This window comes from Phoenix dactylifera, chromosome 5 (assembly GCF_051530095.1).
Source record: "Phoenix dactylifera cultivar Ajwa chromosome 5, Ajwa_hap1_PhDact_Kaust_v1.1, whole genome shotgun sequence".
Lineage (NCBI taxonomy): Eukaryota > Viridiplantae > Streptophyta > Magnoliopsida > Arecales > Arecaceae > Phoenix > Phoenix dactylifera.
This window is the reverse complement of record NC_143194.1, coordinates 5,560,216-5,575,416: the sequence shown is the minus strand read 5'-3', so window position 1 is coordinate 5,575,416 and position 15,201 is coordinate 5,560,216.

The window sequence follows — 15,201 nt, the reverse complement described above, 5'->3', positions numbered from 1 at the left end:
ATGTTTTAGTCTCCTGAGGTAGTGCTTTCCTTTGTCATAACTTATCAACTATTATTGCAGTAAATTATCATGTCCACACTAGCGAAATGCAGATATAAGTACCATGGAAATGTTAAGATAATGAAGATTCAAACCATTTGATGGAGAAAATGGCAAATATGAATTTTGATCCCTAGCCAGAAACCCAAGCTTAATTTGAGACTGTGGCTCCACAAATTAGAAAATGTAAATTTTTCTAGACATAATGTTTTAAGGGAACTAGATAGTGAACGGAGGAGCACCCATAATCCATTTTATTTTTTCACGTATGGAAGGAAAAAGGGAAGCCATATTGAAATATAAGAGGAATAAGCCATCTTTAATCAAATTGCATTCTGTTTGTTGTTGTTGTTGTTGTAGTTGTTGATCTTGTGGTCAGACAAATGAATCATTCATGAAGAAACTTTAGCTTAAGTAGTGAAGACAGATGGAAAAACTGGCACATGCATGATAAGACCCTGACCTTGGCATGTTGTGATATACTTTAGATTTAGACCACAAATTAGTAGCTTCTTGCTCGGGTAATGACATTTTAAGTTGCTAAAAAACAAAGGCATAGTAATGTCGTTAAGTCACTTGACCATGAATCGGGTAAGATCGTCCTACATTGATGACGAGTGGGCTGATCTCGTGTTCCATCCCAAAATGGATCGGGGGTGTAGCTTTCATGCGAAAGAAGAATGTGCTTTCTTTCATGCAAATCCACCGTTAGATCATGCACCATACAAATCTCAAAATGCTTCAAACTATAGTCAGTCATCTGCCTACACCGATCTCAAAATGATTAGTGAATGATCCAATGGTGGATTCGTGCGAAAGATACACCCCTGACCACCCACCAATTACCGAATGCAAGGAATGAAGCTGGGATTAGAGTAGTATGGGGAAGCATTTTTCCCTTTTTTCTATTAAGAGGCATTTTTCTTTAGTTATTGATGCCAAAAACTAAAACTCCTTTGGCAATTGTTTGGTTCTAGCCGTTAGTTCCTTGTCGATAATGGTCAAAAACATTTTTACTTACGGTTACATCTTTGCTTATTAATAGAAAGGAAAAAAGATTCAAGCCATACAAATGAAACCCATATAAACTCACCCCTTAAGCTACATCATTCATCCGCCAAAGCGCCACCCAACACCACTTTAAAGTGCACTTGGGGTGTGCGCAAATGGCCCCATCAATGGAAGTGCATGTCATAAAAAGATTACTTTGTTCATTAGATATAAAATTCTAGACTAATGAGGTGAGGTAGGAGTGATTTTTTGTATGCTATGACTGTAGCATTTGATCTGAATAGACCCTAAATAGGGTGGAGGCTGTTATAGTTCTACATTGACCAATAAAAGGATGCCACATGGGGAGACTGTTCTACTTCTCATATTTTAGATTGTTATTGTGAGGACCCGTGCGGACGTGTGTTTAGTCCTACATCGGTTATTCGCTAGGTAGATCTTGGGTACTTATACAGGATCAAAAAACCCAAACAATAACTTCCAGCTAGCAATTTTGGGTGAGGTCCTGAGTTATTACAAATGGTATCAGAGCGGATCCGGCTCATAACTTATGTGGACTAGAGGACACTGCAGCACGGATCCATTAGGACTGACCACGGACCGATCGTGGTATTTGTGATCAGATTTGAATGGATTTGAATTCTTAGCCTGACGATGACGTCAGGGCTTGAACGGGAGGAGTATGTGACGACCCGTGCGGGCATGTGTTTAGTCCCACATCGGTTATTCACTGGGTAGATCTTGGGTACTTATACAGGATAAAGGAACTCAAACAATAACTTCTGACTAGCTATTTTGGGTGAGGTCCTGAGTTGTTACAGTTATTGTTTTGGGCCGTGAGTCCTTGTAGGCGAACCAACCAATACAAAGTACAACAACAAAGTTAAAAAGATGGTTGAGTTAAAATAGCTAGTACGGTCTTAATACTTTAACCAAGAAAGGAATACCATCTCGAGGCTCTGCCATTTAGTTCCGCTTGTTTCAAAATGTTGAGCATTTCTCTCCAAACAAGTCTTCTAATTTATTTAGAAAATGCAAAGTACAACTAAAGATTGATAGCCAAAATTTTCCTCTTTTTATGCAATATCTAGTATACATAATAGAAATCTATATAAGTTCATTGACAAGAACTTTTGCATATGTGAAACTCAAACGAGCTTGAACCGCATTTTAAGAATTATTACTAAATTGCCTAAACTTAGCCTATATTCAAGCGACTAGATGTTCTATACCAAGCTTTCTACAATGATCGAAAAATGACTTGGCAAGCATATCATAACTTTGGCTGAATAAGACATGATTTGACCTACCTTAGTATCACTATTCCTCATGAATTTATAAGAGGTAAGACATGAATTTAAATGCAGCAATATTCAAGGCTATCTCTATTAGTGTGTAGAATATGTGAAGTATCTTCACTTTGTTGAGTAATAACTCACTTGAAATCTCCATTCATCCTCACTAGACGAGGCAATAGATATTCATATGAAACCTAGAAGAAAATTCTTGAAGAAACTAAAAGAAACATCATGTAAACTTTATTAGCTTAATTAAGACATTCATGCAATTAATACTTCTAAAGAATAATTCAGGTAATTCTTGTTTACTATCCAACGTCATGGTGGGCTCATTTGACCGAAATGACCTAAAAGCTTAATTTTAGATCTAGTGATCATGTTACCGGATCTCCTAATCCAAATTGAAATAAATATTGTAACTTAAGATACTCTTTGATGTTTCTAACCAGAACATGTGTGTATAAAGTAAAAGTATTGTGCATGTACAAGGTCAATGTTACCAAACCAAACTTTGTTGGTGTCTCTATTGGATCAGGGTACATGTATACTTGAGCATTGAAGTATAATAGGTTCTGCTACATCAGACTCAAATTTCACACTTTGTTCAAGTTGAGGCACAGAAGCTAAGCTATATGTAGTCACAAGTTTCTTGGAAATTCCTTGGCATTAATACTTGAGTGACCTAACTAAAAAAAAAATCGAAATTAGATTAATTCTAATTTTTTGTTAATTTTATGGCACATGTCATAGGTGTATATTTGTTAGTGGTACAAAGTATGCAGAATTTATGATGCATGTATTGGAGTATAAATGAAAGTAGCAACTTATCAAATTGACCGAATTCTCTTTAAAGTAATATCTAAAATTTCCCGGAAACACAACTAAACAAATTTTCTACAATTTAACATTCTTCTATTTTGAAACTTGACTAGACCTTGGTATGCCACAGTACGTGAAGGTCAAGTCATCTCAGTAGTTAACGTATGATACTAGCTGTAACCCATTTCATGGATTTGAAAGGTCTAATTCTCGACTCATGCTAAGTTGTTAGATGCTCTCTTGAACCATTTCAGTCTTAAAGAGCAACGTATTTTACCGATATTCAATTCAAACATTCATATAATAGAGAAATGACTGAGAAATTACTTGTTGCGTCCAGTCGATTCTTCATTCTAATGTTTAGACTTGAAACGTAGAATGTAAACGACCAAAGATTCATGTTACAATCTATATAAACGCCCCTCTGTTTAAGGTTCTTCACAACACCAAAGCCACACTAGATAGAAGACACACACCCAAAAAAAAAAAAAACACCCACTCTTCCTTTGTAAGCGTATAGAAACACTGGAAGAAATGAGTGCCTGGAGAGGACATATGCTAGGATTCATGTTACTATTCTTGTTGGTTGCTACCCCACAGCCTTTCTGTACAGCTGCGAGGCCATCAGCATGGCAAATGTGGCTTGCTGAGAGAAGTTTGGCATTGGAGTCCCTCCCAAAAGGTCCATCACCACCATCATGTCCCTCGTGTTGCACTAGTTCGAATAAGAAGCCGAGTTGCCCTTGCCCATGCCCACCAGCATAATTGGATTCTCTATGATGATAAGGACGACTGCGAATGCTTAGAAGCTCTATATTGCTTGTAGCTAGAGTGATGTTTGCTGTTACGTCTTGTCAGAACCCATGTAGGGTTCAAGTTCATAATTTGATGGTTCCCGTAAACCTTGAATAATTTTTCTTTTTTCTTTTGGAAAATAAATCCGCTTCTCTTTGGGTTTCAGATACCTGTAATGCAAAGTACCCAGTTATATATATATATTCTGTTTCTGTTTAATGAATACAGTGTCAGCATGTGAGATCTTATTTATTAGGTTAGTTGTTTTTGTTTATGTATGTATGCGCAGAAGACGGAGAAATTTAAGACATTGATATTCCAATAAATATAGTATTTCTACAGTGATATAAAATTTTCTTGAAGAAAAAAACACAGTGATATATAAGTTACACAGAAAGCTAGCCTCAAAATTTGATAGAAAGCATGGCCATAGCTAATAATTCGTCATTTGAGTATTCCTAGCACCTAGTTTATTACCTGTTCATGCAAATGTCACTGCTTATTCATAAATCAATAAACACTCTTAACATTTGCTATTTAATTTTGACTCTTTTGTTTGTGTTGTAATGTCTGAAAAGCAAGCATATAAATGTGTGCTGAGAGAGAGTAGCAGAAGGGACCGAGTTTCTAAACAACTAGTCTTCTGGAATAATTTAAAAGTCTCACGTGAAGGTTTTGTACAGAAGCTAATGTAAGGTCCCTGAACCCCAGCCTCAGATAAGAAAAGAACAATCTTCCAAAACTTCATCCTAGGTTTTGGAGTATTACAATAGATTGAGACATATAAGAATTACCTCCCCTTTTTGCTCTCACCCTAGAGTGACTCCTCACCCAATTTCTCTAGACAGAGAAATGACACTCCTTGCTCTATTCTCCAAGTCTTCTCCTAACTGGGATACAAGAACTCCTCTCTTCCTTTCTAGCAAACCCCTAGATGAACTTTTCTTTCTTATCCTATCACTGCAAACATCGAGCCATTTCACTTGAGTGAGGGAACTCATGGGCTGAACCCATCGCAAATAATAGGAGCACAATAATGTAGGCCTCCTTATGGGAGTGGAAACATAGAATACAATAGGGCAATACAAACTCAAGCTTCCTCAATTGGATAGACACTAAATCCTTTTCTAAAAGAAAGGTCTAATTGAATTCCATCCAGAATGCAGGTTTAGATGCTCATTTCAGCCTGACAAGATGTGACTTGGAGATTGGTTTAAGTATAATTGGCATGCACCAACATTTTGAATAAAGCAAAGTTCCTAAGATGTTATTAATTAAGGTTAGCTCATCAATTAGCCAAAAAATACTTGTATGATATTTGTAAGACATGTACAAAAGATCACCCTAGCTCACAAATATCATTCCTTGTGATTGTATGCTTCATGAATTCTTATAAAGAAGTTATCATTTTGATAAGAAGTAAATGTTCCTTTGGTTGTCCCAAAAAATATATGCTATCTCGTTGAATTATAACAATAAAACCTATATATCTAAAATAAATATTGAGAAATGTTAAACGAACATGTCTTATATAACTATGAACTAGTACGATTCCAAAGATATAAATATAATTTTGGGTCTAGGTCATTGAACATATATATTTTCTAAGATCAATCACCTATTAGTCTAAGATTACCTACGAGTCCAAATAACTTATTTGGTAATCCATGAGAATCTAAGATTAATCACCATATAATACCAAATTACGCCTTATATATTCCATAAAAATATATTTATTAATCATATAAAATATATTATAATATCTTTATTAATCGTAGGATCATCGTGGTCCAACTAAATACAGTGATATCATCACCTCTACCCATATCACTCTTAATCTTGGAATGATCACCCTATACCAAACGCCTCCATAAAGTTTGAACTGAATAGTTTTTTCCAATAATAGTATCTACTCAATACTTAGTCTTTTTCTATGCTTGATCCAACATGGACTAGTATCCCGTTTCTACCTAACCCAATCCCTACCATAAATCAGACCTGACCCAATAGCACTCGTAATTGTTCTTCTAATAAATATTTCATTCAGAATAATTGGTTGACACCTGTCACTCAAAGCATCAGTTTTAGCTTCAACATAAAGGGGTTTGGAAACCAATATCTCTTAAATCCAATATCCAGTGGTTTTAAATGTAGCAATATTCAGGACTATCTCTATTAGCGTGTAGTGAATATGTGAAGTATCTTCACTTTGTTGAGTAATAAGTCACTTGAAATCTCCATTCAACCTCACAAAACAAGGCAATAGATATTCGTATGAAACCTGAAAGACAATTCTTGAAGAAACTAAAAGACACATCATGTAAACTTTATTAGCTTAATTATACATTCATGCAATTAATACTTCTTAAGAATAATTCATTTAATTCGTGTTTACTTTCCAACATCATAGTGGACTCATTTGACATAAATGACCTAAAATCTTAATTTTAGATCTAGCAATCATGTAACAGGATCTCCTAATCCAAATTGAAATATATACAGAAATTTAAGATTTTCTTTGATGTTTCTAACTTGAACATGTGTGTGTAAAGTAAGAGTATCGTGCATGTAAATCTTGGGTATGTACGTCTATACCAAACCAAACTTTGGTCAAAATGTTTATGGGATCTTCCTCAAACTTCGATATACTTGACTGCAAAATTAGATCATGGACACGGTTAAGGTCCAGCTCAATTAATTTATCTTCTTGTTGGGTGCAAGGTGTCCAGGTACCCTTGATGGTTGAACTACAACAGATTCTACTAAATAGGACTCCAATTTAACACTTCCTTCAAGTTGAGAAACTAAAGCTAAGCTACCGGTGGTAATTACATGTTTCTTTGGAAATTCCTTGGCATAAATACTTCAATTAATGACCTAACTGAAAAATTCAGCTTTAGATTAATTCTAATTTTTAGTTAATTTTATGGCATATGTAATTGGTATATATTCATTAGTGGTACATAATATGCAGAATATATGATGAATGTATTGAAGTATAAATGAAATGAGCAATTTATCAAATAGATAAAATTTTCCTTAAGAGTAGTGTCCAAAATTTCCTCGCAAACCAACTAAACAAAATTTCTTATAGTGCGACATACTTCTACTTAGAAACTACACTAGACCACCCGATCGAATACATGAAGGTCAAGTCATCTTAGTAATTTCTGTATGATACTAGCTGCGACCCATTTCATAAACTTTGAATGGTCTAAGTCTCGGCTCATGTTAAAGTTGTTAAGTGCTCTCTTCAACCATTTCAGTCTAACCATGTAACACATTTTGCCGATGTTTAATTCAAACATTCATACAATAGTGAAAAGATAGGGAAATTCCTCATTGCATGGGTCCAGTCGATATATTCTTCATTCCAATGTTTGGACTTGAGACTCGGCTAAGATTTGAAGGACCAAAGATTCATGTTACAATCTATATAAACCCCCCTCTGCTTGAGGTTCTTCACAGCACCAAAGCCACATTAGATAGAAGAGATACATTCTAGCCAATTAAGACGAAAAAACCCACACTTCCTTTGTAAGCGTATAGAAACATTGGAAGAAATGAGTGCGTGGAGAGGACAAATGCTTGGATTCATGTTACTATTCTTGTTGGTTGCCACCCCACATCCTTTTTCTACAGCTGCGAGGCCATCAGCACGGCAAATGTGGCTTGCTGAGAGAAGTTTGGCATTGGAGTCCCTCACAAAAGGTCTAGTACCACCATCAGGTCCCTCGGGTTGCACTAGTTCGAATAAGAACACTGGCCCTTGCCCAAGCCCTCCAGCATAATTGGATTCTCTATGATGATAAGGACTACTGCAAATGCTTAGAAGCTCTATATTGCTTGTAGCTAGAGTGATGTTTGCTGTTTACCTCTTGTTAGAACCCAAGTAGGGTTCGAGTTCATATTTGGATGGTTCCCAAAAACCTCTAATAATTTTTCTTTTTTTTCGAAAGTAAATGCGCTTGTCTTTGGATTTCAAATACCTGTAATGCAAAGTTCCCAGTTTTTTATGTACGTTATTTATAATGAATACAGTGTAAGCGCGTGAGTTCTTATTTATTACGTTGGTTGTTTTTGTTTATGTATGCATGCGCATGAGACGGGGTAATTTATGACACTGATATTCCAATAACTATAGTATTTCTACAATGACATAAAATTTTCTTGAAGAAAAAAACATAGTGATATACGAGTGACACAGGAAGCAAGCCTCAAAATTTGAAAGAAAGGATGGCTAGCTATAGCTAATAGGTTGAAGGTCATGGAAGTGCTGATCGACAACCCATATTTTGTGAAGAAACTTTGCTAAAAATTAACCAGTTAAATCTAACTAGTTATTTTATCTCATGAATTTTTATATATCTTGTGTTCCCATCACCCTTTTGGATGGTCGACTCAACACGATACGAGGCTTTTTCTGGAGAGAAACAAGTGGTTTCATACGGACAAGACCGTCTGGAAGTTTAGGATTCAGGGTTTAGGAAAACAATTTCTCTAAGAGATAAAAAAACAGCTACCAAAATGTAACTTCAATGGGTATATGGATTGAGTGGAATGTTTCAGGAGCCCTCAATGCCACGCAACTTAGAAGTTTATGCAAGAGTAACATAAATAAAATATACATTAAAGGAAAATACAAAACCCCTCGTGCACGATAAAGTGTGGCCGGCGGTTGGAGTCATGCATGCTGATCCGATCGAGGAAGGATGCATGCATGATGTTGAGAGGGAGCGGAGTGTCACGTAGTAGAATAGCTTAGCATGAGGAAAAAAAAAACATAATATATATTGATAAGAAAAAAAATTTAGCATTAGATAGAGAGAAAGAAAAGACAATGTATATCTTATTTACATGCATGTCTCAGGCATCTATCCATTGGAATGCCTTAAACTTGTCATGCGTCCATTTTCGAATGAGATAGGCATGTGCACGTCAATGTTTGGAATGCAGCCTGTACCAGCCTAATGCCTTAAACTTGCCCTTGTGGCTCCAGGACAAGAGATATTGATCAACTCTTTTTTCTTCTTTTTTTTTTTTGTCAAAAATAGAAGAAGCGAGAAGAGAACCTCACCCGCGCAGCAGCCCCAACTGGACCTCCCTTCCACCAAAAAATGTTCGATACAGATCGCAAATTTTCGCGTACCTTCTTTGATTCGTGGGCTCCTCCCACTGGAATCAACACCCATGTATGAGTACGTCACCCAGTGCCATTTCGGTACTAGCGGTTTAGTAGCAAATGATGAGAACAAAGATCGGGGATGCGTGCCATAGTAGGTCCGCATCTGTTTCCTCTCCTCAGGCCGTTGCTTTCCAAGCCTAGGACGTAGGTCCCACTTCTCCCTTATCATTTTTCTCTCCATTTTGAGTGCGGCCAGGTGCAGATGGGGGTTGCTCTCAAAGATAGCCTTCCACATCTCATGGTTCCACATTTGAAAGTAGGGGAAATAGTGTATATTGAGAAAAAAATTAATTAAAAAAATATTCTAGCTACGGTGAGCGGTAATGTGGCCTTATAGATTGAGCATATATTCAGAAAAACAAAGGAAGCCGCGGATTGGCCAATCACTTTGGAGGCATCTTGTGGGTTGGAGAAGGAAGCTGTTTAGAGTGCGTCGGAATTTTTTATTTTCTGACTTTATTGAATGTATTCGTGCCAGATATGTATGAATCATCCGTCTTAACAAAAAATAAAAAAAATAAAAAAATGTCCTTTCTGTTACTGCACATATGGCATTCAGGCTAGGTGCCTGCATTCATCAGCGAACAGGTTTGATGCGCCTCCTGTGTTAGAGACAAATGGTACTGGATGCCGCAATCCATTTTTTTTTTGAAAACTCTCAAAATTTTTTTGCTAATTTGTTTTAAGCAAATCAATGATTTTTGATGGCAAACAAAAAGAGTTGACCGAGAAAAAAAAACGTTCCAAAAAAAATAGGGCATATTTATAGAGAACGGATGAAATCTTTTAGAAAAAATTTCATGATTTGTTATCTTTCGGGTGAGGCGGATAATGGAGGAAGGGATAATTACTTTTTCCCCTTTCTCGTACATTTCTTCCTAGAAAAATGAAAAGAGAAAATACAAAGAGAATATTGCTGTTGCAGATGATGAAAAAAATAGAAATCGATTTTTTAAAAAAATAATATTTGGAAAAAAAAAATCAATCCGGTGGAGGCAAATAGATAAGATGGCGGAGATTGTAAAAGAAAAATACCAAGGGATAAATGTTTTCCCCCTCAATTCTGCTATGTATGAAGTCTGGATGGCGAGCAGCGGCCTCGGATCCTTTCCCTTTGTCCACTTCTCTTCGAGCATAGGTTACAGGGAGAGAGAATTGAGGCTCATTAGAACCAGAAGAGAGATACAGATGATGTATTCAAGGATTCTTGCCTCTATAGAAACTCAGTGACAATATTTACCGGTCCTCACCTAAAATATTCAATTAATTATGGTCAATCAACCACTAATAATATTTATTAATCAATAACTTACCAACTCTATAATTTTAGAGTTTTAATATTCAAATTACCCATAATTTTTCTATCCTTCTTTAATCAAATATAAGAGGAATAAGCCATCAAATGTTTAATCAAATAGCATTCTTTTTGCTCTTGTTGTAGTAGTTGTTGTTGTTATGGTCAGACAAATGAATCATTCATGAGGCAACTTTAGATTAAGTAGGGTAGACCGATGGCAAAACTGGCACATGCATGATGAGACCTTGACCTTGGCATGTTGTGACATACTTTAGATTTGGATCACAAATTGGTAGCTTCTTGCTCGGATAATGGCATTCTAAGTTGCTCAAAAAGAAACGCATAGTAATGTCCTTAAGTCACTTGATCATGAATCCTGTAAGATCGTCCTTAACTGAAGACTGGTCATGCAAAGACCTGAAATGGTTTGGTTTTGGCCCAAATTTTACTTGACCAAGATCCAAGACTAGAAGCTTTGAACTAATTATTATTTGCTCCAATCATTGGGTACTTTTCATGATACATACTTGATCTTACACATCTTGGCTATGTTGGACTTGTACTGGAATCATAATGTCACCCCTTTTTAACATTTTATGACATATTCTAGTTAGAGAGTTGCTTCCTAGCATCCCTTCATTTCATGCTAAGAGCACTAGTCTCTCATGGCAGTCAAGAATTTGGATGATGCATCACAGTCACATTGATGATAGGTGGGCTGACCTCATGGACCATCCCACGTATGGATTGGGGGTGTATCTTTCATGCAAAATATGGATTTGTTTTCTTTCATGCAAATTCACCGTTAGATCACCCACCACATAAATCTCAAAGCGCTTCAAACTCTAGTCACTCATCTGCCTACACCGGTTTCAAAATGACTAGCGAATGATCCAATGGTGGATTCGTGCGAAAGATACACCGCCAACAGGGATGAGAGAAGTATTTTTTTTTCTATTAAGGGGCATTTTCTTTAGTTGTTGCTACCAAAAACTAAAATGCCTTTGGCAATTCTTTGTTTCTCCCTGTTAATTCCTTGTAGATAATGGTCAAAAACATTTTTACTTCTATGGTTACGTCTTTGCTCATTAATAGAAAGGAGAAAAGATTTAAGCCATGCAATTAAAATAGGTTAGGTTTCCAGTTAGTTCTTACCCCAAAATACTCTCTTTTCTTTTATTTGGATGGAGAAGGCACTTTGCCCGAAAATTGGGTATGTCGTGCATGCATTAAAAAGTCCTTTTTCGTCCTAAGGAGGAGGGAGTAGGGGGCAAAGAGTCAAGGTAGGTATCACATGCAGGAAGTATCCTTTTTGTTTCTAAATAATTGGGACTTTAATTTTTAATTAAAACTATATATCAATAGGAATAATGTATACTTTTCAAGGAAAATTAAGAATGTGAATTTATGTCTGGCAATTTTATTTTAATTTATTGAGAAAGAAGAATTAGACTATAAAATTCCTCTAGCTTTTTCTTTCTTTTGCTAAGAAACCAAGTCTTTTAATTGATTTTCTTTGAGACAAGAATTGAGCAAAGTCCCATCTGAGTTTATTAGAAAAAAAAGAAGTCAAGCTTAGCATAGTGTTATAGTCCCACATAAACTAATAAAAAGAGTGCCACATAGATTTTTACTAGTCTAGGCCGGTCCTTATCCTAACTGTTTAAACTTTTGGGCTAAGTTTGTGATAGCTGTTATCGAAGTAGTCTTATTGTATGTCACAACTTTTATTAGTTATGTGGATCCCTACTGAGGGATACTTGGATCTAAAAAGATCCAATAGGGTTGAGTAAGACCTAAGCTATAGATGGGTCTTCCCCACTCTCAAGGAGGAGCCACCCGTGATGAAGGTGTCAAAAGATTAGGTGGGGGAGATTGTTATAGTCCTACATTAACTAATAAAGGGGATGCCACATGGGTTTATTAACTTGGGCCAGTCCTCCTCCTAACAGCTTAGGCTTTTGGGTTGTAAGTCCATGATGCTAGGCTAACCAACCAATACAAAGTATAACAAAGTTAAAGGATGGTTGAGTTAAAAGAGATAATACAGACTTAATACTTTAACTAAGAAAGGGACATTGTCCCAAATCTCTGCTATTTAGTGGCACTTATTTTGACCGTCTTGAGCATTTTCTCTCCAAACAAGTCCTCTAATTTATCGAGAAAATGAGAAGTATAACTAAAAATTGATGGCCAAAATTTTTCTCTTCTTACACAATAACTAGTATACATTATAGAAATCTATATAAGTTCATTCACAAGAACTTGTGCGTATGCAAAACTCAAACCAGGTTGGGCTACACTTTTAGAATCACTACTTAATTGTCTAATCTTAACCTATATTTAAGCTAATATATGTTCTATGCCAAGCTTTCTACAATGATCCAAAAATAACTTGGCAAGCATATGCCATAACTTTGGCCGAATAAGACATGATTTGTCCTACCTTAGTAGCACTCTTCCTCATGAATGTATAAGATGGAAGGGATATATAGTAAGGGCAGTTGAAGCAAGAAGCATAATCTCAATCCATAAAAAGAAATATGTAGCATTTCTCATTTCTTCACTAATTATTCCATTATGAACAGATTGAACTATATTGCTACATATATAGCGACTCTTTATGTATGACCTATATAAATAAATTAAAATATTTAAAAATATCAAATACTTAAAAGGACTCTAGGGTTACTTCTTAAAAACTTTAAAATATAAAATTATGGACACTTTACTAATTTATACGTGTTTCTGATTATACTTAGAGTTGTCATTTAGCTAGATCAGTTGGTCCAGATCCTATTTGAAGTTGATCCTGACCCGACCCAAACTTATATACCTACGAACTAGTACAAGTCCAAAGATATAAATATAATCTTGGGACACAATCTGGTTGTGTCTAAAGCTCTTAAACAAAGGCTTGACTCTAAATTTTTAAGATGTCAAACTTTAAATATATACTAATTTATTCATCAGCATGTTAGGATCTAGTTGGGAGAAAAACTATGTTTGGCAATTAGAGTGACCTTGCTACTTTTAAAAAGAAGCATAGCCGATTATACATTTGTGTGTGTATATATATCTCACTTTCTCTTTCTCTATCATTTTGTTTTTAAAAATACGCGGACTCTAGATTTTCTAATTCATTCTATCCCAAGCTTGCAATGAACAAACACTTCTATCCGCATCTAAAATTTTTCTAGTAAAAAAAAAAGTTCAATGGCATTTTGCATTACTATCACACATAGCATATGCAACACGTGACATACACCACATATACACAGCTCTGCCAAAAGTAACAATCTCAAACTAGAACATCCGAGCCTGCAAAAATCTTAAAACATCAACTAGAGCCCGAGATACATGGTCCAAATATGCTTAAATTTGTTCCATGTGCAAACCACCCATTGCATCACAGCCATCCATATTATCTCGATTATGTACATCGTGTACGAACAAACATCCTCTGGTGCACACACTAAAGGAGATCGTATGGAGCAATCTTCATATTTTGCCACAAATCTTATTGTTAAAGTGGAAACTAAAGAGTCAAAGTGGGATAGAACTTCTCCTACTGACGGAGTCCATTCATCCCTTGACTTAAAAAATTAAAAAAAAATACGTGAAGCATCATCCATTAGGTCGTCTGCCTTTATCCCTTCTTTTTTCTTATAAAGTCGTCTTTTTCTCTCCATTTATCCATGCAGCCTTCTCCTCCTCAAGTTCTTTTCTCCTTCAAATCTTCTTTCTCATGAAGGCATATGTCCCATGCGTGTATCAAGTGGCCATAAACCGTGTACTAGCAAATACTATATTCTAAAAACTATGTATCGATTTGCTTGGAAGTATGTATTGTATCGTTGTTGGATATGTATCAAAGAAGTTTAAAATATACATTAAAAATTTGTTGAGTCTGTATCACCTGAATATATATTGTGTATAGTGAGCACGATATTTTGAAAAGTGTATATCAATTTGCCTGGATATACATCAATTTTCTTAAATATATCTATTAAGTCACTATTGGGTATATATCAAGGTAGTACGTATTAGAAACCCATTGAGTATGTATCATAAAAACATGTATTGTGTACTTGTTAATATGATGTTTTAGAAACTTTACATCGATTTGCCTAGATATATATCAATTTGCTTGAAGGTATGTATTGTGTTATTGTTGAGTATGGTCAAAGAAGCTAGAGTATATATTAAAAATTCATCGAGTGTGTATCACCTAGACATATATTATGTATTAGTAAACATGACTTTTTGAAAACTATAGACATATATTATGTATTGGTAAACATGACTTTTTGAAAACTATGTATTAATTTATTTGGATGTGTATTAATTTGCCTGAAGGTATATATTGGGTCACTGCTGCATCTCAAAGGTAGAGTCTTTTTAGGTATGAAGACTGGCTCCAGTTCAGTACTTATCAACATTCTCTTCTTTAACTTTGGATGAATTTCTTCAACTTAATTCAAGAATGATCTTCTTTTAATATGAGACACTCTAAAGCAGTTTTAATTTGTTATATTGCTTATTATATATGGCTAGCAAGAAATGAACGTATTTTTTAAGATTTTGGACAAAGTGCTTCATTAATTTTGCTAAAAGCTTCCACACAAGCTCATGAATTTCCTCTAGAATACTACTTCAAAAGGTCCGTTGATAGTAGGGGCAATTTGTGTCTCTTCTCAGACAATTTCTGCATCGTAAAAGATATTTTATGTTACTTGAAAGCTACCACCCCTTAT